Source organism: Cnephaeus nilssonii (genome assembly GCF_951640355.1).
Source record: "Cnephaeus nilssonii genome assembly, chromosome: 2".
In the NCBI taxonomy this organism is placed as follows: domain Eukaryota; kingdom Metazoa; phylum Chordata; class Mammalia; order Chiroptera; family Vespertilionidae; genus Cnephaeus; species Cnephaeus nilssonii.
This window is the reverse complement of record NC_137073.1, coordinates 26,255,840-26,283,675: the sequence shown is the minus strand read 5'-3', so window position 1 is coordinate 26,283,675 and position 27,836 is coordinate 26,255,840. Positions and strand designations below refer to the sequence as shown.

General features: G+C 46.7%; 1 pseudogene across 1 annotated transcript in view; it reads left to right on the top strand.

The window, feature by feature from the left end:
- Positions 1-25,961, top strand: part of LOC307110438 (small ribosomal subunit protein uS5m-like) — a 53,900-nt pseudogene extending 27,939 nt beyond the window's left edge. Inside the window, exons 2-4 of the transcript in view lie at positions 24,202-25,010; positions 25,737-25,806; positions 25,901-25,961. The product of the transcript in view is annotated as a small ribosomal subunit protein uS5m-like (transcript). The remainder of the gene's footprint in view (positions 1-24,201; positions 25,011-25,736; positions 25,807-25,900) is intronic.
- Positions 25,962-27,836: the final 1,875 nt, after the last annotated feature.

The window sequence follows — 27,836 nt, the reverse complement described above, 5'->3', positions numbered from 1 at the left end:
CAGGATCCTAGCTGCAAGAGAGTCTGGGAAGTGTACTTTTTATATTTCCAACCTCTGCAATATAGATGACACAGTCAATAGGCTGGAATGGAAGTTGAAGGAGACCATCTACAAAGTGCACTGCCCACATGTTTCAAGAGTTATCAAAAGAATTAAGTGAGATGGTATTTATCAAGTACCTCACACAGTGCCTTTGAGAAAATGTCTAAGCTAAGACCTGAAGAAGAATAAAAGTTAACCAAGTTAAGAGTGGGAGAGAGGTTCAAAGGCTGCATGTTGAGAAACCGGAAGAATACTGGCATGGCTGGAGTATTCTGAGAAGGAGAATTGGGTAAGGATTACCATGGCTATGTCCCCTAGACAATTATCTGGGAGTAACATTTCCCCTGAGGTTGAAATCAGACGTGTTCAGCAATTAACATTTCACAAAAATAACATTTGAAGCAATTTTAGTCTACTTTTCTGCATCTTAGTAGTCTCTTCAGCAAAAGAAAATAATATTAACCTTTCACTAGGTGATTGTGAGCATTAAATGAGCTAAAAAGTATAAGTTATTAAAAGAGGGCTGGCCACATCTTGAGCACCATCACCATCATCATCACCATCACCATCATCATCACCACCATCATCATATCATCATCATCATCATCATCATCATCCTTGGTGTCTAAGCATACCACTCCAGAGAGGTCCACCAGTTATTTCCCATTTGCACACCTTCTCAGAGACTCTCTCTAGCCTACACACAGCAAAACACCCATGTGACACCCCTGACCACAGCTGATTGAACAACAATGATATCACCGCCTGCACCTATCAGATTCTTATACTTGGAAATGTGAAAGAGTAAGAGGCTGAGTTGGTCAGAGGGTGTTAGAAACTAGAACTAAAAGCTTATGAGGAGGAAGAGCTAGAGCTCTGGGCAAGCGGAAAGTAATGAAGAGCAAAACTTGAGATCTGGATGGCAGATGTGAGTCTGTAGAGAGAAGAATGGAGCAGATGTGGTAAGATAAGCCCCAGAGAGAGAGATGGAGAAAACGGTTGGTTAACAACATTCCAGTCCCATGAGGTCCAGCTGTTACACTGGATTCCCCGAGTACCTTCTGTGTCCTGACAATAAAAATTCCTATTCACTTTAATTTCTTTGAATGAGTTTCTGTTCCTTAAAATTAAACAATCACTGCTGAACAGACTCGTCACAGTGGAAAGCTGAGACTAATGTTCCTTAAATCAGACCTAAAATGCAACCCCATCTTGGAAACAGGTCACAATGACCACGACCGTGTGCCCCACCACCACGACGAGGCTTTGGAACAGACTCGTCACAGTGGAATAGACATCCTTGGTGTCTTAAGCATACCACTCCAGAGAGGTCCACCAGTTATTTCCCATGTGCACACCTTCTCAGAGACTCTCTCTAGCCTACACACAGCAAAACACCCATGTGACACCCCTGACCACAGCTGATTGAACAACAATGATATCACCGCCTGCACCTATCAGATTCTTATACTTGGAAATGTGAAAGAGTAAGAGAAACCTCTTCCGATCACTTTTCGCAAAACTATCTCTCACGCACCTTCTAGACTGCTCCTTGAGGATCACTTCCTCAGACCCTTCTCTAAATGGGCCCTTGTTGTGATTTCCATAGCTCTCAGAACTCCCCTTTGCAGCATGCAACTCACTTTTGTCACCTGTCCAATGGCTGCCAGCCCACCAGAGGTTACACCCCACATGTGCTTGCCTTGTTTCCTGCTATGTCTCCAAGTCTTAACACAGGGTCAGGCACATACTGGTAGTAGTAGCTGCTCGATAAACATTCAATGAATGAAGGACCAATAGTCTAAATGGACCAAATTGACTGTGAACTCTCTTAAAGTTTTATTTTAACCTCTGGGTGCTCGACCCTCTGCAAGGTGTTGGAGACACAAAGATGAATTAGATGTGATCCCTCTGTTTAGGAATTCACCGTCTAGGAGAACACATGGATGTGTAAATAAATACATTTATCATAATGTAACATGAATATTAGGAGGCATGGAGAGAGGAAGGGAAACACTATCATAGGAGTATTAAAATACCTTGTCTGGGGTTCTTGGATGAGAGAGGAGGCGAGGGGTGGAGGAGAGGGGTCCGACTGTCCCCCATACCACCACCCTTCTGAATTTCCCAGAAAATAAATGTAGTGGACATGTGTTGCTTGGCTGCTCAGCATATACTCTCCCTTATTCCAGAAATGCCTGCCCCCCCGCCAAATTTTTCCTTTTGGAGAAACACTTTGTAACCCTCTCAGTCCAAGTGTTTTATATGGAACCAATCTAACATCCTACCCCCACCACATGTCAAGGGTGGATGTGTATCCCAGGTCTAGCCAATATTCTAGCCCCACTATGAGTGGTTCATGGATGACCATATATAAAGACTAGAGGCCTGGTGCATGAAATTTGTACACAGGAGAGGGGGAGTGTGTCCCTCAGCCCAGCCTGCACTCTCTCCAATCTGGGACCCATCGAGGGATTTCCGACTGTTCATTTAGGCCCAATCCCGCCTAAACGGGCAGTCGCACATCCCTCTCACAATCCAGGACTGCTGGCTCCCAACTGCTCGCCTGCCTGCCTGCCTGATTGCCCCTATCTGCTTCTGCCTGCCAGCCTGATCGCCCCCTAACCACTCCCCTGCCAGCCAGATCGACGCCTAACTGCTCCCCTGCAGGCCCGATTACCCCTAACTGCCCTCCCCTGCCAGCCTGGTTACCCCTAACTGCCCTCCCCTGCCGGCCCAATTGCCCCCAACTGCCCTCCCCTGCCAGCCTGGTCACCCCTAACAGCCCTCCCCTGCTGGCCCAATTGCCCCTAACTGCCCTCCCCTGCCGGCCTGGTCACCCCTAACTGCTCTCCCCTGCTGGCCTGATCACTCCTAACTGCCCTCCCTTGGCAGCCTGGTCGCCTTTAACTACCCTCCCTTGCCAGCATGTTTGCCCCCAACTGCCCTCCCCTGCTAGCCTGGTTGCCCCCAACCGTCCCCCCTGCAGGCCTGGTCCCCCCGCAACTGCCTTTCCCTGCAGGCCTTGTCCCTCCCAACTGCCCTCCCCTGCAGGCCTGGTCGCCCCCAACTGCCCTCCCATGCTGGACTGGTCACCCCTAAATGCCCTCCCTTGTCAGCCTGGTTGCCCCTAACTGCCCTCCCCTGCCGGCCTGTTCGTCCCCAACTGCCTTCCCCTGCAGGCCTGGTCTCCCCCAACTGCCCTCCCCTGCAGGCCTTGTCCCTCCCAAAGGCCCTCCCCTGCTGGCCCGGTCACCGCTAACTGTCCACCCTTGCCAGCCTGGTCACCCTAACTGCTCTCCCATGCAGGCCTGGTCGCCCCTAACTGTCCTCCCCTGCAGGCCTGGTCTCCCCTATCTGCTCTCCCCTGCAGGCCTAGTTGCCCCCAACTGCTCTCCCCTGCAGGCCTGGTCACCTCTAACTGCCCTTCCTTGCAGGCCTGGTCCCCCCCAACTTCCCTCCCCTGCTGGCCATCTTGTGGTGGCCATCTTGTGTCCACATGGGGACGGCCATTTTGGGTGTTGGAGTGATGGTCAATTTGCATATTACCTCTTTATTATATAGGATTAGCCAAGTGAGACTCAGTCTCCGGATTCTTGGGGGAAACCAACGAGAAAGACATCCCTTTCTCCACTAAAGTGGCTAAGCTAGTAGCACCCTTGAGCTGCCAAAGCCCATCTTATGACCGTGATAGGGAAACCTCCCCGAGAATGAAGCTCACAGGAAACATGGCAGGCCCAAGAGGAAAAGGTGCTTCTAATGAATATCTGAGTACAACTAGATTTATCCTGGATTTTCAGTTATGATTCAATAAATTCTACTTTTGTTCTTAGACCAGAATTTCTCCACCTCAGCACCATTGACTTTTTGGCTGGGCGGGGCTGCCCTGTGCATTGTAGGGTGGTTAGCAGCATTCTTGGCTTCTACCCACGAGATGCCAACAGTCACCCCACAGTTGTTACAACCAAAAGTGCCTCCAGTCATTGACAAATGTCCCTTCGGAGGCAAAACCACTTCCCACTGAGGACCACTGGATAAAACCAGTGTCTAGGGCGTGTAACCAAAAAGAGGCATGACCACATAACACATCGAATAATTTCCTACCTCCTTTCCGGGAATCATTTTCACTCCTACATTTCTTTACTTCCCATGGTATCTGAAACATTTTTCTATAGGCTTTGCTTTCCAAAGCCCATCAGTCTAGTTCACATTTTTTTTAATATTGGAGTAAATGAAAGTCAGTCAATCAGATCAAGAACAACTTAGATTTCAGTTCCAGCACTACTTTTATAAGCACCAGGTTTGGGTACATCGATTGCACTCTTTCCCCCCTTTAAAAATTTAAACATCTTCCCTTATTTACTTTATTTTAGAATTTTCAGCAGTCAATTTTCTTTTATGCACAGACCTTGCCTTCGATGGGAAACTAATCAATAAGAAATTATTTTTTGCCAGGCTATTTTAAAGTAATGTAGCCAGCATATTTCTCTCTCATTCATGGTTTTATTGATTGTGAAGTGAAAACAGAAAGATAGTGGAGGAGTCCACACTGCATTCCTGAGACCCCATTTCATTAGGCTCCATCACGCCGGCTTTATCCATCGGAGCCCTTCCTCCTGATGACATTGCTCTGGGAGAGCTTGGGTTTGATCGTCAACCTCATATTATAAATTGAAGCTCACCTGGAGATGAGTTAGTCCCTTAGAGTCGGGGGGTGGCAGGGTGGAAATTAATAGCAGATGAGCTGCATCCACTAATTCTATCTGAGTTTTTCATTTCATTTTATTTTTTTGCCAGTTAGTACTCTTATGGAAATGCTGCCCCACCTTTTGGCTCCCAAACTGGAATATACCTTTCAAGAAGACATCACATTGCCCTGATGGGGTGGCTTGGTTGGTTAGAGCCTTGTCCCATACACCAAAAGATCGTGGGTTCAATTCCCAGTCAGGGCACATATGGGAGGCAACCAGTTGATGTCTCTCTCTCACATAGATGTTCCTCTCTCTCTTCTCTCTCTCTCTCTCTCTCTCTCTCTCTCTCTCTCTCTCTCTCTCTCTCTCTTCCCCCCCCCCCTTCTCTCTCCCTCTCTCTCTTTCCCCCTCCTTTCCTATTTCTCTAAAATCACCTCGGGAGCATTTTAAAAAAAGAAAAGGACACCTTGTGTTGAATAAGAAAATCAAAATGAAAATGGAATTTCAAGAGAACAGCTACCATCTTTTTCAATTATCTTTAAAACACATGCGGGAAAGCTTTTGATGCACAGGCACAGTCAGATGTGCGGAATCGTTTCATAGATGCACTTGTGTGTCTGAAAACAGCCATAATGTCTGTGAAGATGCAGAGGGAAAGATGGGCAGCCAGTGCCCTTCATCCCATGCACACAGTAGGTGCTTGGTGACCTGACTTGGTTTCTCAGAGTGAGGGAGGGGGAAGAGAGTCTGCTACTGGGAGTATTAGTAATTGTAAAAATGTACTGATTCTTTATTAGAGGGAGAGAAATCCATCTCTTTGGGGGTAGTAGCTTGACTATGGCAGGTCACCGATGGAAGGCACATGCCTGGGTCAGCAAGACATGAGAGCACACTGACCACACACCTCAGAGCACATACACCCTTCCAGCCATGAGACCCAGAACTCTCGTCAAATGAAATTAGCAGTAAATGGGCCTCCCTGGATGTCTGGATGTCACAGAACTCCACTCCTGGTTGCCCTGGCTATGCACAACCCTCCATGCCAATGTTATTATAGCAAACGCGGGCACGTGCAGACAAAGAAAGAATAGGATTGAACAACACGTAATCTAGCTAACTCCATGCTGAAGGTAAACAGGGATAGAGGTTGGGAGGGATTTGCCCATTTATTCTTTCAACAAAATGATTGGGCCCCTATTCTGCACCCAGCACTGTCCTAGGCTTTTGGACTACAAATAAAACACAGATGCCTGCACTTGTGGGGCATACGCTGAGGCAGGAAAGGATGAAATCTTGAGTTTATGGTTCAGGGCTGCGGATCAAAGGGATTGTATTAGCCTGAAGACTTCCTAGATCCTATACTCCAGTAACAACCCCACTGTCTTGGGATGAAGTGAGTGTAAAGAAAGAAACAAAGTGTTTCCTGCACCCACGTGTTCTCCTCTATCTTACCTGCCATGGAAGCAAACTCCCACCTCCAGGACAGGAGGTGGAGAAGCAGGAGGCGGCGTGGCAGCAATGTGAGCCAGCTTGAGCTGTGGCCAATGTTGCAATTCTCTGTTGAGATAACACCCATCCTTGGCTGCCATCAATGAAGTTGGAGCCTCCATGAAGCAGTTAGGATTAGTTCATAGGAGAGTCTGCAAACATCAAGAACTAACTCACGTTGAGTCTGCTCTGCCCATCCCTTCCCAGATAGCCTGTCTCCTTTCATTTTCACAGCAATCGGATGAGGCATTTTGCCTCCATCTCACAGATGAAGAAACTGAGGCTGAGAGAGAGTAGGTGACTTGCATTGGGTCTGACTGACTCCAAAGTCTATGTCCTTTCTGTGTTGCTATGCTGCCCACTTCACTCAGTACAACCTACTCATTAGTATATGAGTGTTAACCTGAGTCTAGCTGGCTCTGTACCTATCCCCAGGGAGGCATTGTAAGGGGTATGGAATTAAGGTGTTCAGTCTTTGCTCTCCTGGGACTAACAGTTGATGAGACAAAGGGGAAAAAAATACCCATTCAATTTTTAGCAAACAATACCTACGTGCCACCACACCCACCTTATCCTGTACAAATCACTGGGGGTCCCCGAATGTGCTATACCTTTGCACAAGCCTACAGTGCCTTCTTTTTCCTCCTCCCTCCATCCACCAAAATCCTCTTCATCCCCCAAGAGTCAGCTCCTTTAAAAGGTCTGTTAAACCCCCAGGCTGATCAGTTACTTCTCTTCTATGTACCCCAAACCCCCAGTGCTTACCTCCACCAGGAAACTTGTATCTCTAAGAAAAGGAATATCGGTGAGAACTTTAGGAGTCAGGGAACCCAGTGGAGAAGAGCCTGAGATGGGGAGATGAAAAAGAGAAAGGGGATGAAGGATGTATGCTGTGGTCCAAGTGTGTGGGGGGGGGCATCTATGAGTGGAAACAGATAGCCAGATAGCAGTAAAACAGAGAGGTCAGGATACTCAACACCCAATTAATCACAATGTGTTACTTTCTAGGAGCTCCCACCTCGGGAAGCATAGCTGATCACCACAGGAATGAGGTAGGTAGTAGATATTGTCATCCCCATCTGATGAAAGAAGAAACTAAGACGCTCTGAGAGGTTCGGGGAGCTGCTCAAGGTCACGCAACATGAAGACCCCCAGGCAGCAGCCCCAAGTGGTTAAGATCATACCCTCTGGTGTCAGGCCAAAAACAGCTCTCAGCTTCCTCTGGCCCTGTGACCTTGAGCAAGCGACTAAACTTTTCCCTAAGACTCAGCTTCTCCATCTATAAAAGGGGATGAAAACTCTACTTCATAGAGTTGTTGGAACCATCAAATGATGACAGACCTTAGTCAGCCTGTGACATCTGTGACCACAACTTTATCCCACCCATCACTGCTGCTTTTGTTTCATCTGAGTCGTCTGCAAAACCACGCGTGTCAAACTGGTCCCAGTTCTCCGGGAATATCAAGGTTTCCTCTGCACACGTGTTGGACAAGACAACTTTGGACCCCAAGTTTCTGAGCTCTTGTCCAAATGCAAGTCCTCTTCCTCACAAAGCCACGGACTTCGCTTTTCCTTTCTAAGCTGTCAAGAAACAAAGGCCAAGGGCTGGCTTCACAGAATGGTTTGGGAAATAATTAGTCTGCCTTCCACAAAGGCCAAAGTTCACTGCTGAGATATTTAAAACTCTGCTGATGGCTTAAAATAAATATCACAATGGAGATGTCAAAACAGCAGTGTGTTCTAACACATGGCATTTGGGTGTGGGGGAAAGCAAAAAATGTTAATGGATTTACCAAAATAATCTCAAGGTAAGACCTTTGAGGTTTGATACCTTAGAAATGTCATATTGTTTCAATTTTCTTTTTGGTTCTTTGTAAGTTTGTTTTCCTCCTTTGAGGGCACTGAAAGGTCTGTCATGAAAAAGAAGCAAGAAGTTTTCTCAAAAAGAAAAAAATAAGCATAATTGTATTTTTTAAATCAATGATAACAATTTTCAAATTTTTAAGTCAATTTTTTAAATCCATCATAACAATTTTTCCATGCTTAAATCCATTCTAATAATTGTTTCTTTAAGAGCTTAATGCAATTCCCAAATGCAAATAACTGATTCCTCCACATGGAAGATGTAGTGAGTACCCAAGGGATGCCATGTTCTGGGCTGGGAATTTTAAATATTTCTTTCATCTTAATCCTCCCAGATGCTCAGTGAGGAAGGCAATGGAGACCTCAGCTACTTGCCCAGGAACATGGGGCCAGTGAAGTGCACAGTCAGGATTGAGCCTAAGTCTTTTCTCCTGGCTCCATGCTCTTTCCAGCATATTACCAGAGCCCAATACTCCATCCAGACCTATGAGAGCTAAACACCCCACATGATCAGGAAAGGCAACAAATGCAACCTTATAAACTGGAACTCATGGCCAGTATAAAGCAATAAAGGCTAAATGTCAAATGCAAGCAGTTCTAATACATACCCATAAACTCAAGAATATGTCCTCTTTCCCTGGCCTGCCTGACAGAGCCTTCTTCCTCATCTCTAGCACTTCCAACCTTGCACTTCATGCTCTGTTGAACACCAGATCACATAGATGGCCCAGCACTATCCATGCCTCCTGTCACTATGCCTTTGCAAATGCTGTTCCTTTTTCCACATGCTCTTCCTCCACAATACACTTGGAAAACTCCTATTCACCCATCAAAACCCTGCTGGAACATAATCTTTTGGAAGAAGTCTTTTTATCTCTCTCCTACTCTTACACCCAATGGAATTCATCAGTTTCTTCTCAGTCCTTTCTCTATACCAGGTACATGCTTTCATTTTTGTAATCAGCACAGTGTTTGGGTTTTTCTTCTTTTGATTGGTTGGTCAGCGGTTGGTTGGTTGGTTGGTTGGTTGGTTGGTTCATTGGTTTGGCCAACAAACCTGTTCCCCCCACCAGAGTGACTTTCGTGCAGGCAGGAGCTATGCCTTAATCCACTCTGTATCCCCCATGCCCAGCTCAGTGTCTAAGTCAAAACAAGCATCTAATTGAATTGAATGGAAATTGAAAATGAAAACAAATATCATGGAGCACCAGAAGAAAGGGAAGCAAGCGCTAATGTTGTGAAAGTCTATTACAGAGCAATCAACCAGACCATGTTTTCCTAATACAGATTACAGAACTGGCACAGAGACAGACGGGGAAGCAGTGGGGACTCTGACTCTCTGGACATCTGCTGGGCGTCTCATCTGATCAATCCTCGCCTTGCCGTGCTGACGATTTCATCTTTCCGAAGTCAGAGGAAACGGCGAGGGAAATGGTTGCTTGGCACCAAGTTCTGGCAACAAAGAAACACTGGTTGATGAGAAAGTGGTGGAATCTTTGGGAGAAAAAATATCAGGCACGTAAGCTGAGAGTTACTCACAGCACAGGAAAGGGGGAAAGCATTCATTAAACACCTACTGGATACTGCCTACCTTACATGTGTTACTACATGTAACTCTCATAACAACCCTAGAAAGTGGGTATACGTCGCTTCTATTTACAGAATAGGCAATAAAAAAACCAAAAACAGAAAACGGAGAAAGGTTAAAGTGACTTGCCCAAGGTCATATAACAAGGTCATGTCTGTCTGCCTGCAAATCTCAAGTTCTGACCTCACACTAAGCTGCTGAGTAAAAATCAGGGCATTGCCTGACTGGCCACCTGGACTGGAAGAAAAAGGATGTCAATCAGTAGAGCCTATATAATGCTACAGTAACAACACACATACCCCAAAATCACAGAACTGTGACACAACCAAAGTTATTTCTTCGAGGCTGGGCAGCGTTCTAGGGTAGCATCTGCTGTCTTTTGTGTGGTGGCCCCGCACTCATGGAACTCATGGACCCTCCATCTCAGCAGGGTTTGCCTCAGCTGCAGAAGAAAGCCCTGGAGGACCTCACACCAGGGCTTTCTTCCCCAATGCCTAGAATTAGCACACGTCACTTCCACTCACGTGACCCAACCCAATGCCTAATGGGCACAGAGTACAATTCTCCACCAGAAAGGAGGAAGAACCAGAGAGGACCAGGCACCAAAGTCCCTATGGCAACAGCCTCTGTCAAGTTGAGAAAGAAAGCTGCCTTGCGCAGCAATGGACACCTGACGAATCCTGCCTCTGTGTGCTCCCAAGAGAGAAGAGAGAACACGAAAACAAAAATTAATAACTACATAGCAGTTCTCGAAAGAAGAGAGAGGGCACACTCTTGACAGGAGAAATTGATTATGAAAGATGATTTCACAACCAAGAATCACCAAGCATGTGGGAAGCTCGGTCCCCTATGAACAAGGTCCCATGGCCACAATTTCAGAAAAAAGTGAACTGCAAAATGAAAGGGGGTATTTATAACATAACTAGAGGCCCGGTGCACAAATTCATGCACAGGTGGGGTCTGGCCCATCCGCCCCATAGGGGCAGATGGGACCGCAGGCCGGGGGGAGGGGCCGCAGGTGGTTGGTTGGCTGGCCCCGCCCCCTGGTCGAATTTCCAGTCCAACGGTCGAGGGGACAATTTGCATATTAGCCTTTTATTATATAGGACACTGTAGACTGAGTGGCCTGCACAATAGGAATTTATTTCTCACAGTTCTGGGCTGGAAGTCCAAGATGCTTGGTGTGCCAGCTTAGTCCGTTTCTGGTGAGAGCCCCCTTCCTCGTTCAAAGATAGCAATCAGGCAGAGCATGTTTTCCTAACACAGACCACAGCCTTCTTGCTGTGTCCTCACAAGGTGAAGACAGAAAGCTCTGGTCTCCTTCTCTTCTTATAAGACCACTGATCCCACGAGGAGGCTCCGTATTCATGACCTTATCTAAACCTGGTCACCTGCCCAAGGGCTCACCTCCCAAAGGCCTCACCTCCTAATACCATAGCGGGATAGCACTTCAATGTATGCATTTGGAGGAATCACATACATGCAATCCATAACAGGAAGGCCCAGAGAACCTGTGTCTGCTCAGTCCACATTTACCATTCCCAATGAGAAGGAAGATGAGGCATCAACAGCAATTGACAGGAATGTGCAAGAGCTTCCTAAATGCTCGTATTCGAAAAGCTATGAGCAAAAGCTGGAACATGGGACACAAATAAGTGTGCCTTTGGAAATGCATGCAAGGTAGCATGATAGAAAAAGTACTGAGCCTTTGCAACTGGGGGAAAGGATGTTCTCCATTTACACTAGAATCAGTTCGTGTAATTCTGTATCATTAATAACATGAAAGCATGTGTACTGGGCGCTATCAAGATTCTTACTCTCAGTTAGAAGCAATAGTTTGCAAACACTTATGATATCTGAATTCCTTGGACAATTTCTGATTACTTCTGCATCAAAGTGACAAAACATGAGGGCCATTATAACATCAGATTTTATTTGGATGAAAATATCAAAATTCCTAGAGGCAAGAGAATAAGTATCCAGGTACAAATTATCTAGACGTACATCCTCCATTTCCAAAAGGGCCTCACATACACTGAGCCCTTTTACAGTACCAGGCCCATGATGAGCACCTTAAATATCTTATCCATTTCATGTCCACAGTAAGGGTTATGACAAGGTAAGTTCTATTAGCCCCATTTTTCAGATAAGAAAACTGAGGTTCAGAGAGGTTAATTTCATTGCTTACGTCCACAAATTTAGCAAGGAGCAGAACTTGAAGTCAGAGCCTTGGGTGCCTGACCCTAAAGACTGTGCTTTTTTCACTACAAGGGATGGAAATTGGGGAAAACAAGCTCCTAAAAAATGGGAATACTGGTAGACCCTCTTCTTTATGATTCTTGAAGGAGCTTCTCTGAAGCTACCAAAGCCAGGCATGGTGATGTGCTCAGTCCACATGGGTCCTTTGCCCCATTTGATAATTAATTACTGCCCCCAGTAGTCCCAGCTCATTGATAGCCTTTAATTGAATCCATTCATCCACAATTACCACCTGAGCTCCATGAGCCAACAAAAGAAAGAATCTGTTCACCCAACTGACCTTGAGGCAGGCTCACCCTTGATCTCAATGCTCATCCAGATGGAGAAAAGTCCTCCAGGCCGTCATTGGAAAGCTGAGGACACCCTCCCCCCGACCCCCAAGCTGGCAAGTTAATATCACATGAGATGACTTTTGGAAAGCCATCAAGTTAATATCACATGAGATGAATGGAAGCAGATGGCAGGTAAAGTACCTGGAACAGCCTAAAGATACACTGGACCAATGTAGCAACTTCTATTTCCCACATTACTCCAAACAGCAGCATCCTCTCAACCTGATTACCTCATGAGTCAAAGCACCTCTTGCAAAGCTCCATATGCTCAACCTTGATTTTTAAATGAGTAGAAACCTAGGAGACAAAAAAAGTGATGAAGAGTCTTGGCTCAGAGTCAGCCAGACCTGGGTATGCATTCCAAATCCACCGCACACCAGCTGTAGGACGTAAGCCATTAATGTCTCCACACCTCCATCTCCAGACAAGGAATAAACAGAGCATATTCCTGTCATCCTGTGCTAAGTGAAGAAATACAGGTCAAGTCCTTGACACAGGACCCAGCACACAGTAGATAGACACTCAATAAATGTTGGCTATTGTTCCTAAGAAAGAAAACGTTTAGCTAGTCTACACATTTTGTAGGTCAACATCAGTACTGAAAATAACTTTCTGCCATACCCTGAATCTTCCTCTCTTGATTGGTGTGCTTATGATTCTTGAATTTCAAGTGTCTCTTAATTAGTGACTTGGGGGGAGAGGTCTGTGGGTAATTAATGACCCCAGGATGCCTTCCTCTGCACCCTGCTTGACTCGTGTTCTTCCTGGGGAAATCTCATCCACATTATGATTTACTCATCCCCTCAACAAATACTTATTAACCTTCTACTAATCACCAATTACTATGCTCTCTACACGGAACTAGGCACCTTGTATCCCACTCAGCTCCACTTAGATCCCAGGTACCTAAACTCAAAGGGTCCAAAACTCGACTTTCCATATTTCAAAGCATGTTCTCCCCCTGCCTCCTTTCTTAGTCAATGGCTCTACCACACTGGAATCACCCCAGACTTCCTCTCCTTCCTTCACTCTGCACATCCAATTGATGCCCCGTTTTTGTGGATTGAGGTCTGTGCCTCTCCTGTCCCATTTTCCCCCCTTCACGACTGATTCACACTCATCCCCAGCAGCTTCCACCATGGCCACACTTCTTCCAGTTTGCCCCAGTACAGCCCCCACATGCAGGACAAAGTCATGTGAAACATGACTGTGAATCTGCCACTTTCCTATGTAAAAACCTTCAAGGATTCACAAAACCTCCAAAATAAAGTCTGCTCCTTAGTCAGGAAGGCCCATCATGATCTAGCCCTGCCTCCTGACCCAGCCCTCTCCCTGGCCATTTCTCACACAAGCCCCTTCCCTTCAGATGCAGCAACCTACTGGCCTTCCCCCCGTAAGCCCTTGCACGCATCCAAGCCTCTGAATATGCTGCTCCTTGTCTCACAATTCCCTTCCCACTCTTTGGCTGCCCAGCTGACATCTACTCATCCTCTCTCATGAGTTCAAATCCCCATCCTGGCCTTTTCTGATGCCTCCCCTCCCCCAGACCTTCCTCTGTGCTCTGACATTTTCCTCCTATCATAAGTAGGACACAGTCTTGTGATTTGTTTTTTGTTTTTTCTTCTTTCTCTGTCCCTCCAAAACCAGATGGTCATCTCTTTGAGGATAGAAATCCTGTCTGATTTGTTTCCAATGTCATACATGTTTTTAAGATAAAAGTCAAGACAAAAATAAAGTTTTTGCAACTGTGCTGATACCAGAAATGTCTGAAAGTAAATGTTTTATGAATACCAGGGGAATCATTATAATAATAATAATGACAACAACTATTTCTAAGTGCTTAGTCTGACTAAACACTTTATAGGCATAGCTCATTTAATCCTTTTAACTGCTCTATAAGGAGGTACTATTTCTGTTCTCTTTTTTTTTGGGGGGGGGGGGGGAATGAAACAGCACACACACACACACATTCATTCATTCTCTCTCTCTCTCTCTCTCTCTCTCTCTCTCTCTCTCTCTCTCTCTCTCTCTCTCTCAGGGTTTTGGAGTCTGAAAGACACAGTCCTAATGTGGTCCTGTCATTGACCTTCTACATAACCTCCTGGCAGTTCACCTTGCCTCCATTTGTTTTCTCATCTCTGGAATGAGGATTTATTATGATAATTTAAAAATACTTTTTATAAAATTATTGGCTCATTATAGATGCTCAATGTTAATGTCTCTTTCCACAAACAATGACCCCTAGCAACTTGTCCAAATTCTGACTCCTTAGGAATATTATTAAATTCTTAAATCAGAGAAGTAGACCTCTGGTTGGCTGGCTCCACTCTGACTTACCAATAGATCAGCTCTGAGCCTCTCTCGTCCTCGCCACCACCCCTCCATAGCCCCCACCAACACTAGCTTCATGAATAAGGTGGGTCTCAGGGCAAGTGACCCGGGATGGGGCTAGAGGGAGCATAACTCCTATACAGTTTACTTGATAATTTTTAAAAAGTGGAAAGCTTAGCAACTTGGCTTTGGGTTGTGAAGCACATGAGAAAGTGTTTCATGTGTATTTCTGTCAACCACAGCAGGAAGACCACGTTCAATGTCACGGATGCAGGTGTGGAAGCACCTGACAGAGTGGGAATTTGCCACGACAGGATTTAAAGGGCAGCCTGTTGGCCTGGTGACACTGAGGCTGTCTTCCCATCAGCTCCGCCTTCCCCCCCTTCCACCACCCTCCCCTCCTCTCACCCAGAATACATTAACATTTCAAAATGTATTGATTACAGAAGCAGACTCGGTTTGGGCAGGGGAGGGGGAGAAATGGATTGATTCTATTATTTGTGGGAGGGGGGGGAAATAAACAAGGGTGCTTTTGTTTGGAGGACAAAACCAAAATTATTGGTTGAATGGGACTGAATTAAGCACTTAAAGTTCAGTCTTTCCAGAGTGCTGACAATGCAGGTGGTGATCAATATGGAAACAATCTGCACCGTGGGGAACCCGGCCCGGTTATTAACAACTAATTATACCAAATATTCTGCAGGATTCGGTTGTTCTCTGAAAGGCTGTGATACAGCAGGACTCGTCAGCAATGTCAGGTTCAGGAAGGGATTCAGTTCCTAGAACAGCAAGCCCACAGCTGGGATCAAGGAACTCCCAGAGACCTCAGCTCCGTGGAGCCCACTTCAGAGTCTGCCACTCACCAAGCAGGGTAGGGGCAGCCCACCATTTTTATCTGCATTTTCAAGGATGACTACCAGCAGCCAGACTGATACTGCACCAGGAGCATCAGTACGGCCACACCAACTGTTAAATAAATGAAATCTTTCCATACTAGTTGGTCAACAGCCGCCCTTGGGACTTCCCAGACCCCCACCCCTCATGATCTAAGAACTGAAGAGTCGACACCTGGCATGGGAAGAGGTCTCCAGAACATGCCCCAGTAGCCATTCTGATGAGTCAGTGCTCATGCCCGACAGGTGGTCAAAAATCTGAGTATGACCCTGACTACAGACAATGGCTTTCAGCCAGTCACCAGCAGCCAGTCTACAAACCCAGATACCTTCCTTTGAGGGAGAGGGTACTTAGTGAGAATAAACAAAATCACACACAAAATATATATATATACATGTATACTTACATACATATACACACATATATAGTTGTGTATACATATATAGTAATATGTGTAGCTACATATACAGCTATATATAGTTGTGCATACATAACTAACATACATGTATAGTTACATATAATTATGTACATATTATGTATAGTTTTACATATTCAGATAGATATATAGTTTATTTAAACCTGGTGTGTTTTGGAGATATTTCCATGTTACACATATAAATTTATCTCATCTTTTTAACAGCTGCATGGCACTCAATCATATGGATGTACCATCACTTTGCCACTCCTACTTTTTCACTAGTATAAACAATGCTGTAATAAACATCCTGAACATATGTCATTCCACGTACATCTGAACATTTCCGTACGGTAGATTCCAAGACGTGGAATTGCTGAATCATTGAAAATGTGCCTTCCTAAAGTTGACAGATATGCCAAACTCTTTATACATTCTTTTATATGCAAATGACAGCAGCACGTGCCCCTTTTACCCGGATGGCTTTGCAGGAGTCAGCCCCCCTCAAAGTGCTCTCTGGTCTAGTTGAAGAGCCTGGTTGTGATGTGATGTGTTCATCTGCATTTAAAAGTCAGAGTCCACCGGGCATGTTCTCATCTGCGCTGGCACACGTTTGCCCACAAAGAGGCAGAGGGACTCCTCGTTGCTATTTCTAGCCAACAGATTATTCCAGATGCCCCCACAGCCTCCACTCGGTTGGGTTGTCGGAGAATAGCAAACAGCAAGTTTGCCTGCAGAGCCTGGGAGAATGACACTCTCGCCAACCCAGCGTCACCACCTGTCACCCAGGCCCTGAAGCTGCTCTGCTTGTGTCTAGAGCCACAGGAAGTTCCTTTGAGAGTTCTTCCAACCTCTGGCCACATCTTGCCTGGGATGTTTCCAAGCAGCTGATGAAAAGCAGCTGCCAGTCTGTGGCCCTCTAACACAGGACCTCAGGCCCAGCGCAAAGAGCTAAGTGGAAAACAGATGCTAGTCCGCCCTCCCTACCTCCCACCTTCCCATAACAAAACCTTCTGGGCCTGGGAGGGGGCAGAGGAGAGAGAAGTATTGTCCACGGTAAAAAGCGTCTAGACCCCAGCTCGGTCTGCCAAAATGCCACGCTACACAAGCAATTTTATTCATGCCACAAAGGACTTGAGGGAGCTTTTGAGAAGGGACATAACATAATAAAATTGGAAAATGTAATTAAAAGACAAAGCCAGGGAAAATATATATGGGACAGGACATGAAGGCCAAGGGGGAAAGCATCTATGCAGTCCACTAGGTTTTGCACAATTGTTAAGCATGGGAACTCGAGCTGGGCTCCAAGCTCCCTGGTGACCAAAGGGGAAAAAGAGGGGATGGGGAGATTTGAGTTGAGTTAGTATCCAGCTCAGCCAGCATGGCTCAGTGGTTGTGCGTCAACCTATGAACCAGGAATCATGGGCACATACCCAGGTTGCAGGTTCAATGCCCAGTGTGGGTGGTGCATAAGGTAGACAATCAATGATTCTCTCATCATTGATGTTTCTTTCTCTCTCTCCCTCTCCCTTCTTCTTTGAAATCAATAAAAATAATTTTTTAAGTTAGTATCCAGATTTGAAATGTGCATGAAGAAAATCCCCACATTTAGACTTTAAGAATAACTGCAAAGAGGAAAATAGGATATAAAGATGACACCATTCTCAATTTCTCAGAACAGTTCTGTTTCTCTTTTGAACACGGGTCCCAGCAGCTGACCAGAGCGCCCCTCCACCCAGCCTGGCAAGACCTTTCTGAGCTGACCTGAGGCTCTGTGCCCTTTCTTAAGCCCACCCCATCCCCTCCTACTCCTCTCAGCTGCTTCCTGCCCATCCCCCCTTGGGGTGCAGCCAAGATCCTCCCACACAACCCTCCAAGGTCCCAGCTTCTAGCGAACATAGCCCTTCTTCTCCCTGGGCACCTAAGATAACCAGGTGTGTTTCAGGAGGATTTGGAAGGAGGCTATTCTATTTTTTCTACACCAGAGACCATGATTAGCATTTTCATTCCCCCACACCTTTTTTACTTGGTAACTGTTAAACATTAGAAAATATATAAAAATCCAGATCTACCACTTTTTACAAATCAGGCCAAAAAAAAAATATTTTTAAGTAGATAACATGGCATCTCCTCTTAGCTGGAGCTGAGAACCAGTTGCCTCCTTACACAGAGAAAGGCACCTCCAATCTGCCACAGTCCTCACCCTCTATTGTTTACACCCAACCCACTTCCCTCATCATGTTTACAAAACCCAGTCTAGGCAACAAATACTTTATCTTAACAAAGGAGAGAGAGAGAGAGAAGGAGAATGAAGTGAGCAAAACTGACCCGAAAGGCCTGAATTCGGACCCATGGCTTAGCCATCCATCTTCTAGATTCACAAAATGAGGGGTCAGACACTGAAGGAGAAATTCTTCCCACCTCTGACAACATTCCTCCTTGTGAGGGGCAGAGGCCCTGCTTCCCAGGGTGGGGTGATTTGCTGACATCTTCAGACCATGGCAATTGTGATAAAGGGGTCAAGAGAGGGGCCCTGTGCGAGGGGGCCATGTCACTTTATTTTCTGCTTGAAATGTTCTCACTTGCCAGTGCCTTCACCGCCCCAACCCTGGGGTTTTGCCAGCATATTAGGCTCGGGTAGCTACAAAGATGAACTGCGGACGCAGAGTCAATAGATTAGTTTTACAAGCAGAAACACAAACAAAACAAAGGCAAAAAAAAAAAATTTATTTTAATCTCTTGCTCTCCTTACAATAAATTGTATGAAACCAGTAGCCTGTTTATCAGAGGCTGGAGCCCAGGTGTGTCCCGGAAGCCAAGCCTCGAGCGCCATCTAGGTGCAGAGGGCAGCACTGCAGGCGCTGATCCTTGAGCAGCTCCTCCCAACTCCTGCAGACCCTTCCTTCCCTTCCTTCGTCCCTTCTCAGGCTGCCTGAAGGTCTCAGTGGAGGCGATATGCTATAGTGGGGAGCCAGGGGCTTTGCAATCACACCCTGCCACTTCATTAACTGTGCGGTCTTGGGCAAACTGTTTACTTATCTGCAAAGTGGAGATAATCACGCCATCTTACTGGGTGACTGGAACTCTAAGAAAAACTACGCAATCTGGCATATAACATGGAGTCCATAAACTTTTATCCTCTTCCCCCACTGCACCGAAAATTTACTCAGCCACAGACAACTCCCCGGGGTTGGCTTTGTTCATCGGCAAACCGGGGATGGGACCCTGGGAGGGCGGCTGGAAGCGGACAGAACATAACCAATATATACAACTCCTGGCTCACAATGAGTGCTCAGCCATTAATAAGGGGAAAGGAACTGTAAATCTGGCCCTGATCAGTTACAGGCACCGAGGTTATACAAACACACGAGACAGTTATAAAGATAAATAAGACAGTCTTGTAGCGAGAGAGCCAAGTGTAAATAATAATCCAAGGTCATAAATTAGATGTATAAACAAAGTGCATGTCGATACAGATCTCCAGGCTAAATCAATTACCTTACCTACTCCTCATACACACCCTGCAACCAAGGATTGTCACCCCAACTCAGGGATGAGCCAGGGGCGGCTCGGGGAGGGTAAGGGGACGTCGCCTGGACTTAGGCTGTTCATGTCCCCACCTCCTCTTTGCTTCTAGTTTAGATCTGACCCATTCCCCAAAATGGATTCCTCATCTCTGCCACTGAAGCAGAAAACGCTTGAAATCGGACTCTTGCTTCCCTCTCTCCCCTCCCCTGCCCCAGTACTCTATGGGCCTGAAGTCTGGGCTATTCCAATTCTCCATCTCTCTCCCACTCAGCCCCCTCTTTACGCCTCCACTCTTCTCTCTCCAGTTAGACCTCCCTCACTCCACCCCTGCAGAAGCCTATCAGGGCTCTCTCTTTGTCAGCTCTTCTCCCTCCAGTCCCTCCCGCAGCGGCTCCCAGGAGGATCTCAGCAAATCTAGTTGCAAGTCTAACCTCTCTAGGCTGCTCACCTTCCTCCAGGAAACTTTTCCAACTACACTGCCCACAAGCATCTCTGCTTTCCCTCAACACAGACAGGTTGTCGACAACTCTGCCTGCACATTAAAATAACCGGGGGAAGCTTACACATTGTTCAACAGTAAGCACATGATGCCATTTGCCATCGGGGAAATGCAAATCCAAACCACATTGAGATACCACTTCACACCCACTAGAATAGATATGGAGTAATTGGAACCCTCTTCTTCAGAAAACAAAGCTGGCAGTTCTTCAAAAGATTAAGCAGGGAGTTAACCATATGACATATCAATTCCATTATGTATAATATCCATGTAAAAACTATACACATGCTCAGCTGGCATAGCTCAGTGGCTGAGCATCAACCTATGAACCAGGAGGTCAAATTTTGATTCCTGGTCAGGACACAAGCCCTAATTGCGGCTCAATCCCCAGTAGGGGGTGTGCAGGAGGCAGCCGATCAATGATTCTCTCTCATCATTGATGTTTCTCTCTCTCTCTCTTCCTCTTTCTGAAATCAATAAAAACATATTTTTTAAAATTAACTATAGACAGCCTTGGCTGGTGTGTCTCAGTTGGTTGCATGTCGTCCCATGCACCCAAAGGTCACCGGTTCAATTCCCGGTCAGGTCACGTGCCCAGGTTACTGGCTCTCTCCCTGGTTGGGGTGCAAGCAGGAGACAGCAGATCAAGGTTTCTCTCTCTCCCTCTTCCTCCTTCTCTCTCTAAAATCAATTTTTAAAACAAAAATTTTAAAAAACAATATACAGATGTTCATAACAGCATGATTCATAATGCCCAATCCTCCTCCATTAAAATCCCTGGGGGTGGGGCCCAGGAATCTGCCAGCATGTTTAACACGTGTCCTTTATGAGACATCCTGAAGGTTGAAAAGCACTGACCTACAGAATCTAATTCATCCAAGGTCTGGGCCACAGTCAACACGATTTTACAGCCTGGATCTGTGGTATCTCTGATTCATTTTTCATCATTCCTGCATCAACACCTGCTGCTCCAGGCAACAGAAATGATCTCTCCCTTCCCCTTCGTTTGGCTCCTCCAACTGGCCTCCAGGGCTCCATTCCGGTGCCACCTCCGGTAGCAAGCCATCCCAGGCTCCTGACCTCCCACAACTGGACTTACTATAACCCAGTGGTTTTCAACCAGGGGTGATTGTGCTTCCCAGGGGACACTTGGCACATCTGGAGCTATTTTTAATTGTCACAACTGGGGTTGGGTGAGACTACTGTCTAGTAGGTAGAGTCCACAGATGCTGTTAAATACCCTGCAATAGACAGGACAGACTCCTCCCAACGCCCCCCTCCACACACACACACAACAAAGAATTATCCAGCCCAAATGCCAGTAGTACTGACACTGAGAAACCCTGCAGTAGCCTACTGTCATGTGAGGTCCTCAATCGCAGGGAATGTGTAAGATTCAACCATGTAAGCTCAGAACCAGCTATAGAGCCCAACACACAATAGGTGTCCAGTAAAGGTTAGTGGAATGGATCATCTGTACACCTCATCTGGCATTTGGGTGTTCACTTATTCCCCACCTTATTCAGGAAAAGAATTGTAGCTGCCGACAAAACACACACACACACACACACACACACACACACACACACACACACAAACCTATGCAGTAGAACAGGATAAAATAAATGAGGTTGTCTTAGGAGAAAAAGAAGATAAAGCCATAGGTGGGTCGGGATCAGGTAAGCATCGGGAATAGTGATTCCAGTCCCAGGTAGGCATGAGCTGACATTTGACTTTGGGCTTCCTGCTGGACACAGCAAAGAGGGAAACATGAGATTCATGGCATTCATCCAATGAAAATACCCAGTTGCTCAAGGGAAGCACAGCTTTCTCTGATGCAGTGACATGACAGGCACGGGAAGGGGGGAGGAGAGGGAGGAGAAGGCAACCCTCTGAATAGCATCAACACACCAGGAGTCTTTCATGACTATTTCTTATAACTTTCTCTGAGTTACTTTGACCTCATTCTCTGCCATGTAACTTGGTAGTTCCTCCTCCCTCACTGAGTTTGGACTTGGCCATGTGACTTTCTTTGATCAATGGGATGAGGACAGATATGGTGCAAGCAGGAGACTTAGATGGGTTTGTGCAGCTGGATATGCTTTCTTGCATCTCTGCCATCACCATGAGAAGGACGTGCCTGGCTACCCCCTAGTCCAAACAAGGTGAGAGATATGTGGAGCCCAGCTGACTCAAGTTACCCCACAAACATGAAACCTGTACCACAACCACCCAGCTGAGCCCAGCCTGGCTCAGCAAATCCCAGTTGCGTGAGCAAGCCCAGCTGAGTCCAGCAGAGCCTCCCCTGCCATCTCCTTCGATGCACAATCTGAGTACATGTCCACTGTTACGGACCACTGAGTATGGGGAAGGTTTGTTATGTGGCATCATTCTGGCACTAGCTAACACATCTCCCAAGTGCAAAGTGAAGGGATAAACAAATATAAGCATGCTTTTTCAGGGCTAAGACGGAGCGAATGGGTCCACGATAAGTTTTCCAAATGAACTAGGTAATAACTCCTTGATGTTGGAACACAGGTCCCCCTAAGTGGCCACCACAGACCTGCGTACTTAAAGACACTTGATGCAAATGTATCCATCGGTATTTGAGTGGGAAAATAAGCAATCAGGGCATTTCAGCACAATGCTGAAATGAACCGAAGTCAAAATGCTTGCAAAAATGGATAACAATTGAGTTAGACAGTCTATAGGTTCAGATGCTCTAAATGCCCTGTCAGATCAGACCCACAGGGGACCTAAAATAGGCAGGTTTTCTAGGCTTGGCCCTCACGTGGTAGCCACCCTCCTGCATATGGCTGGGTTCTTTCTGGCCACCTCAGACCCCTCAGAAATGGGTCCAAAAACTCTCTTCATCTCCCATTCTTGCACATGGCTCCACTTCCAACTCAGAGCGACCCTTCATGTACTTCCCTCCATTGGGTAACTGGCCTGGGACCTCTAGCTTGAGCACTCAGATATTAACCTTTTGCACTCGGATGTCGAGATTAAAATTACTCTTTGAATGTATCAATAATTTGAAATATAAAAAAATCCAAATAAATAAGTTTGTATGAAAAGAAACTCCAGTTTTTTATTCTACTGCCGCGCTTTGTAAAATCTGGGGTATTTAAAAAATTAAATCCCGAGTAGAATAAAGGAATCGAGAAAAAAGCAAGCGAGAGCAAAGGGTTAAAAGGCTCGGCCCCATCTATACTTTCATTTCCTCAACTCATGTAACAAAATGGTTAAAGGCATGGGCTACGAAGTTGGTTGATCCTGGGTTTCTACCGCAGCTCTGCCACATATAAGCTGTGTGACTTTGGGAAGGCACTCAACCTCTCTGAGCCTTGGTTGTCTTAACTGTACAATGGACATAACAACATTTACCTGCCTTAGGGCTGTTGTTAGGTTTGAAAAAGGTATGGCATATAAAGTACTCAGCATAGCCCCTGGCACACAGTCGGTGTTTAATAAATGTGAACTATTATCATTTGGCTTTGAACTCGGAGAGCAAACTGGTCAGATAGAGTTTCTGTGGACTGGAATGGAGAAGTCTTGTGCCACAGACAGACCTGCTGGCGGCAGGAGTAAGGTCAGATACGCTACCCCCAGGTGGCGGTGAGGGCAGCGGGCTGCCTCCCTGCGATGTAGGGCGCACTGCCTCCCTGCGATGTAGGGCGTCACTTATGGTCCAGGCAGCTTTACATAAACACCTTCGCAACAGCTTCCACTTTCATGTTGAAGACTCTTCTCAGCAATGTCCCTCTGTCACCTCTGGGAACCATTCCAGCAGCTGGATCTGTGTGCTACAGTCACAATGCTGGATGTCCTCTCCCACCAACCTGACGGGCCAATGGTACAGATCCTATTGTTTCTTCACTAAACTGACAGCTGGTCAGCTATGCATGAGTGCGTTAGCAGAGACTGGTGCAGGAGCAAAAACAAAAGGAAGAGGCACCCTAGCCGGTGGCTCAGTGGTTGGAGCATCGGCCTGTGCTCCAAAAGGTCATGGGTTTGATTTCTAGTCAAGGGCACGTACCTTGGTTGCAGGTTCAATCCCAGACCCTGGTTGGGGCATCTGCAGGAAGCAACTGATCAATGTGTCTCTTTCACATCGATGTTCCTCTCTCTCACCCCTTCTCTCCTTCCCTTCCACTCTCTCTGAAAAAAAAAAAAATCAATGGAAAAAATATCCTTGGGTGAGGATTGACAAAAAAAAAAAAAGAGGCAAGAGAACTAAAAAAGAGAGAGAGAGGAAAGGTTCTGAACAGGGGTCAGTTATCGATGGAGTGCACAATGGCCTCCCATTGCCTGGTCTGAATGTCCCTCCTAGGGGGGATGGAGCTGTGCAAACCATTGCCCAACGCAGCAACAAGAGCAGAAGGCGGAAGCTGACATGATCCAGCAGAGAGAAGAGTGGGACAGGAAGAGGAAGAGGAAGGTCAAGCTGGAGCGAAGCTGGAGTGGAAACATGGTTCAAAGTCTTGGCCCTCCCGCCCCAGGTCCCGGTGGAGAAACACATGATGAGTTTGATACTAGGATACTTGAGGTAAGAAATGTTTTCGGTATGACAGCAAAAGAGGGAAGAGATCAGTCCGTGTCCTGGTCGCTGTGGGGAATGGCAAAGGACCCACAGGTTTTGCCACTGGAAAAGCCACTGAACCGGGGGATGCTTCCAGAAAAGCAAGGAACAGAGCAGTTCACTCTTTGCATGATACGGAACGCTACGGAGACCGTGTGATATTCCATGGGATCTCTTTAACATGTAATAGGACACATATCAAGATGAAGAAACCACCCAGAGGCCATGGCCTCTGCTGCCACCCGGCCATCATCACTGTCTGCCCCTCGCTGGCATGGAAGACAGGTGCGCCAAGGTCTCGGGGTCCCTCACATGCTCACCTCACCTGGGCCTCTTCCACGAGCTCTCGCACCAGGAAACCCACCAACAGCTGGCTGGGAAGAGTGCCTGCGTTGTAAAGTCCAAGGGGAGTGCCGCCCTCTGCCCAGCGTGGCCACTCGCCGAAGGGGGCCTTGAGAAAGGACCCGGAGCCAGAACAGCCAATGGGACTGGGAGGAGGTGAGGACCACCCAGGAACAATGTGCTCCATACGGTCAGGTTTAAGGAGAGCGCCAGCTGAGCTTCCCGGGGCCTCATCCACCATAGTGCCGGGTGGGCCAGCACCGGGAGGAGGCTCAGCTCTCACGCCTTAGAATGTCGGGGGGGGTGGGGGGGAAGGGGATGTTTTAAGGAAAGAATAAAAAAAAAAGTGTTCCATGTTTGTACCCCATGGAGTTGAAACTTCTTCCCAGACAAATTACCTGCCATTTATTATCTATATTATGCTAAGAGCTAACCCCATCTAACAGATGGAGAAACTGAGGCTCAAAAAGATAAAGTAACATTCCCAAAGGACTCCAGCTAAAAAACTATCAGAGTGAAGATTCAAGCCTGTCCCCCTCTGCCCCCCAGGCCTGGCTCTTGCCCCTACATTGAGCTGTTTCCCCCATATCGTGGCCCCCTGCCTCAGTTTGCAGACATCCCCAGGGCCGCCTCAATTCCACTTTGCAGGCCGAGCCTGTTAAGTGGTACACGGCCTCTGTGGGAGAAGATTCTAATTGTGTCTGACCACAAGGTCTGCAGGGAGTTAATAAATTATTCCAAGAGAATATCTGCACTGAAGGCCTTATTGACTGGAGTCCATTTCCTGAGCTGGCATAAATTTTCCCCCCAGCAACGGTTGCAAAGCAAGTTCAAGTGCAAATCTTGATGCCTCCTCTATAGGACCCCTTGCTTATCTCCAAGGCTACATCTGCAAAGCCTGCCTGCCAGTCAAGGCCATTGCAAAAGGACGATCCCTAGAAAACACAGAGAGGTAAGTTTTAGGGGTTCCAGGTTTCCATAAAAAATGGACTTCGGTTCTTTTCTCTATGCTTTTTCAAATGAATGATCCCTTTCCTCCCTCACAGACTCATCTTCTTCCTGGAAAGAACCACAACTGATTCACTGCAGTGTTGTACTACCCCATAAACAGAAACAACCCAAGCGTCACCATTAGGGAACTGGTTCAGTAAGCCCTCCATCCAACAGAACGCTGTGGAGGCACACGAACGAATGAGAAGAGCTCTATGTCCCCAATACAGAGTGGCCTCCAACTTGTATCTTTTAAATGAAATTATCAAGGTTTAGAAAGAGTAGATAGCTTTGTGTAGGAAAGAGATGGGAATATGTATTTACTTATAGTAGCAACATGAAAAAATGGAAGGATAAACCAGCGGGAAAAGGTTCCCTTGGATGAGGAGAGGACAGCGGGAATAGCGAAAGTGAGGTTCCTCTGAGGCAAAGACAGGGGGGCAGACATGGCAAGAAAGGAGGAGTGGCCGAAACCGGTTTGGCTCAGTGGATAGAGCGTCGGTCTGCGGACTGAAAGGTCCCAGGTTCGATTCCGGTCAAGGGCATGTACATTGGTTGCAGGCTCATCCCCTGTGGGGGGTGTGCAGGAGGCAGCTGGTCGATGTATCTCTCTCATCGATGTTTCTAGCTCTCTATCCCTCTCCCTTTCTCTCTGTGAAAAATCAATAAAATATAAAATAAAAAAATTTTAATTTCGTGCACCGGGCCTCTAGTTTAAAAATAAATAAAACAAACTACAGACCTGGCCAGTGTGGCTTAGTGATTAGAGCGTCAGCCTTTGCACCAAAGGGTCACAGGTTCAATTCCAGTCAAGGGCATGTACCTGGGTCTCAGGCTTGATCCCTGGCCTTGGTCAGGGCGCCTGCAGGAGACAACCAATCCATGTGTCTCTCTTACATCGATGTTTCTCTCTCTCCCCCTCCTTTCCTCCCTACTAATCTAAAAAAAAAAAAAAAAAATCAATGGAAAAAATATTCTCAGGTGAGGATTAAAAATAATAATAATAACTACAAAATGTAATGTGGTGTCATGGATTGGATCCTGGGTCCAAAAAGGGGCATTCGTAATAGAAAAACCAGTGAAATCTGAATAAAGTCTGTAGTTTTGCAAATAGTATATTGATGTTAGTTTCTTAGTATTGAGAAATGTACCAAGGTTATGTAAGGCACTATATTAGGGGGAGTTGGATGAAGGGTAAAGAAAGGAATTCTCTGTGCCGTCTTCACAATTTTTCTGTAAACCTAAAATTATTCCAAAATAAAAGTGTATTTTTTGAATAAATGAGATGTGCTGAATGGCATATGAATAAACAAGCATGGTGAAATGGGGGTGGGGATAACTAAGGGCCATCTGCTTTTTATTATTACCACTAGAGGCCCGGTGCACAAAATTCGTGCACGGAGGGGGGTTGTCCCTCAGCCCAGCCTGTACCCTCTCCAATCTGGGACCACTCGAGGGATGTCCGACTGCCCGTTTAAACGGGCAGTCGGACATCCCTCTCAAAATCCAGGACTGCTGGCTCCCAACTGCTTGCCTGCCTGCCTTCCTGATTGCCCCTAACCACTTCTGCCTGCCAGCCTGATCACCCCCTAACCACTCCGCTGCCAGCCTGGTTGATGCTTAACTGCTCCCTTGCCAGCCTGTTTGCCCCCAACTTCTCTCCTCTGCCAGCCTGGTCACCCCTAACTGCCCTCTCCTGCAGGGTTGATCACCTCCAACTGCTCTCCATTGCAAGCCTGGTCCCTCTCAACTGCCCTCCCTTGCAGGCCTGGTCCCTCTCAACTGCCCTCCCTTGCAGGCCGGGTGCCTCCCAACTGCCCTCTCCTGCTGGCCATCTTGTGGTGGCCATCTTGTGTCCACATGGGGGCAGCTATCTTGTGTGTTGCAGTGATGATCAATCTGTATATTACTCTTTTATGAGATAGGATAGAGGCCTGGTGCACAGGTCGGGGCCAGCTGGTTTGCCCTGAAGGGGGTCACAGATAAGGGTGG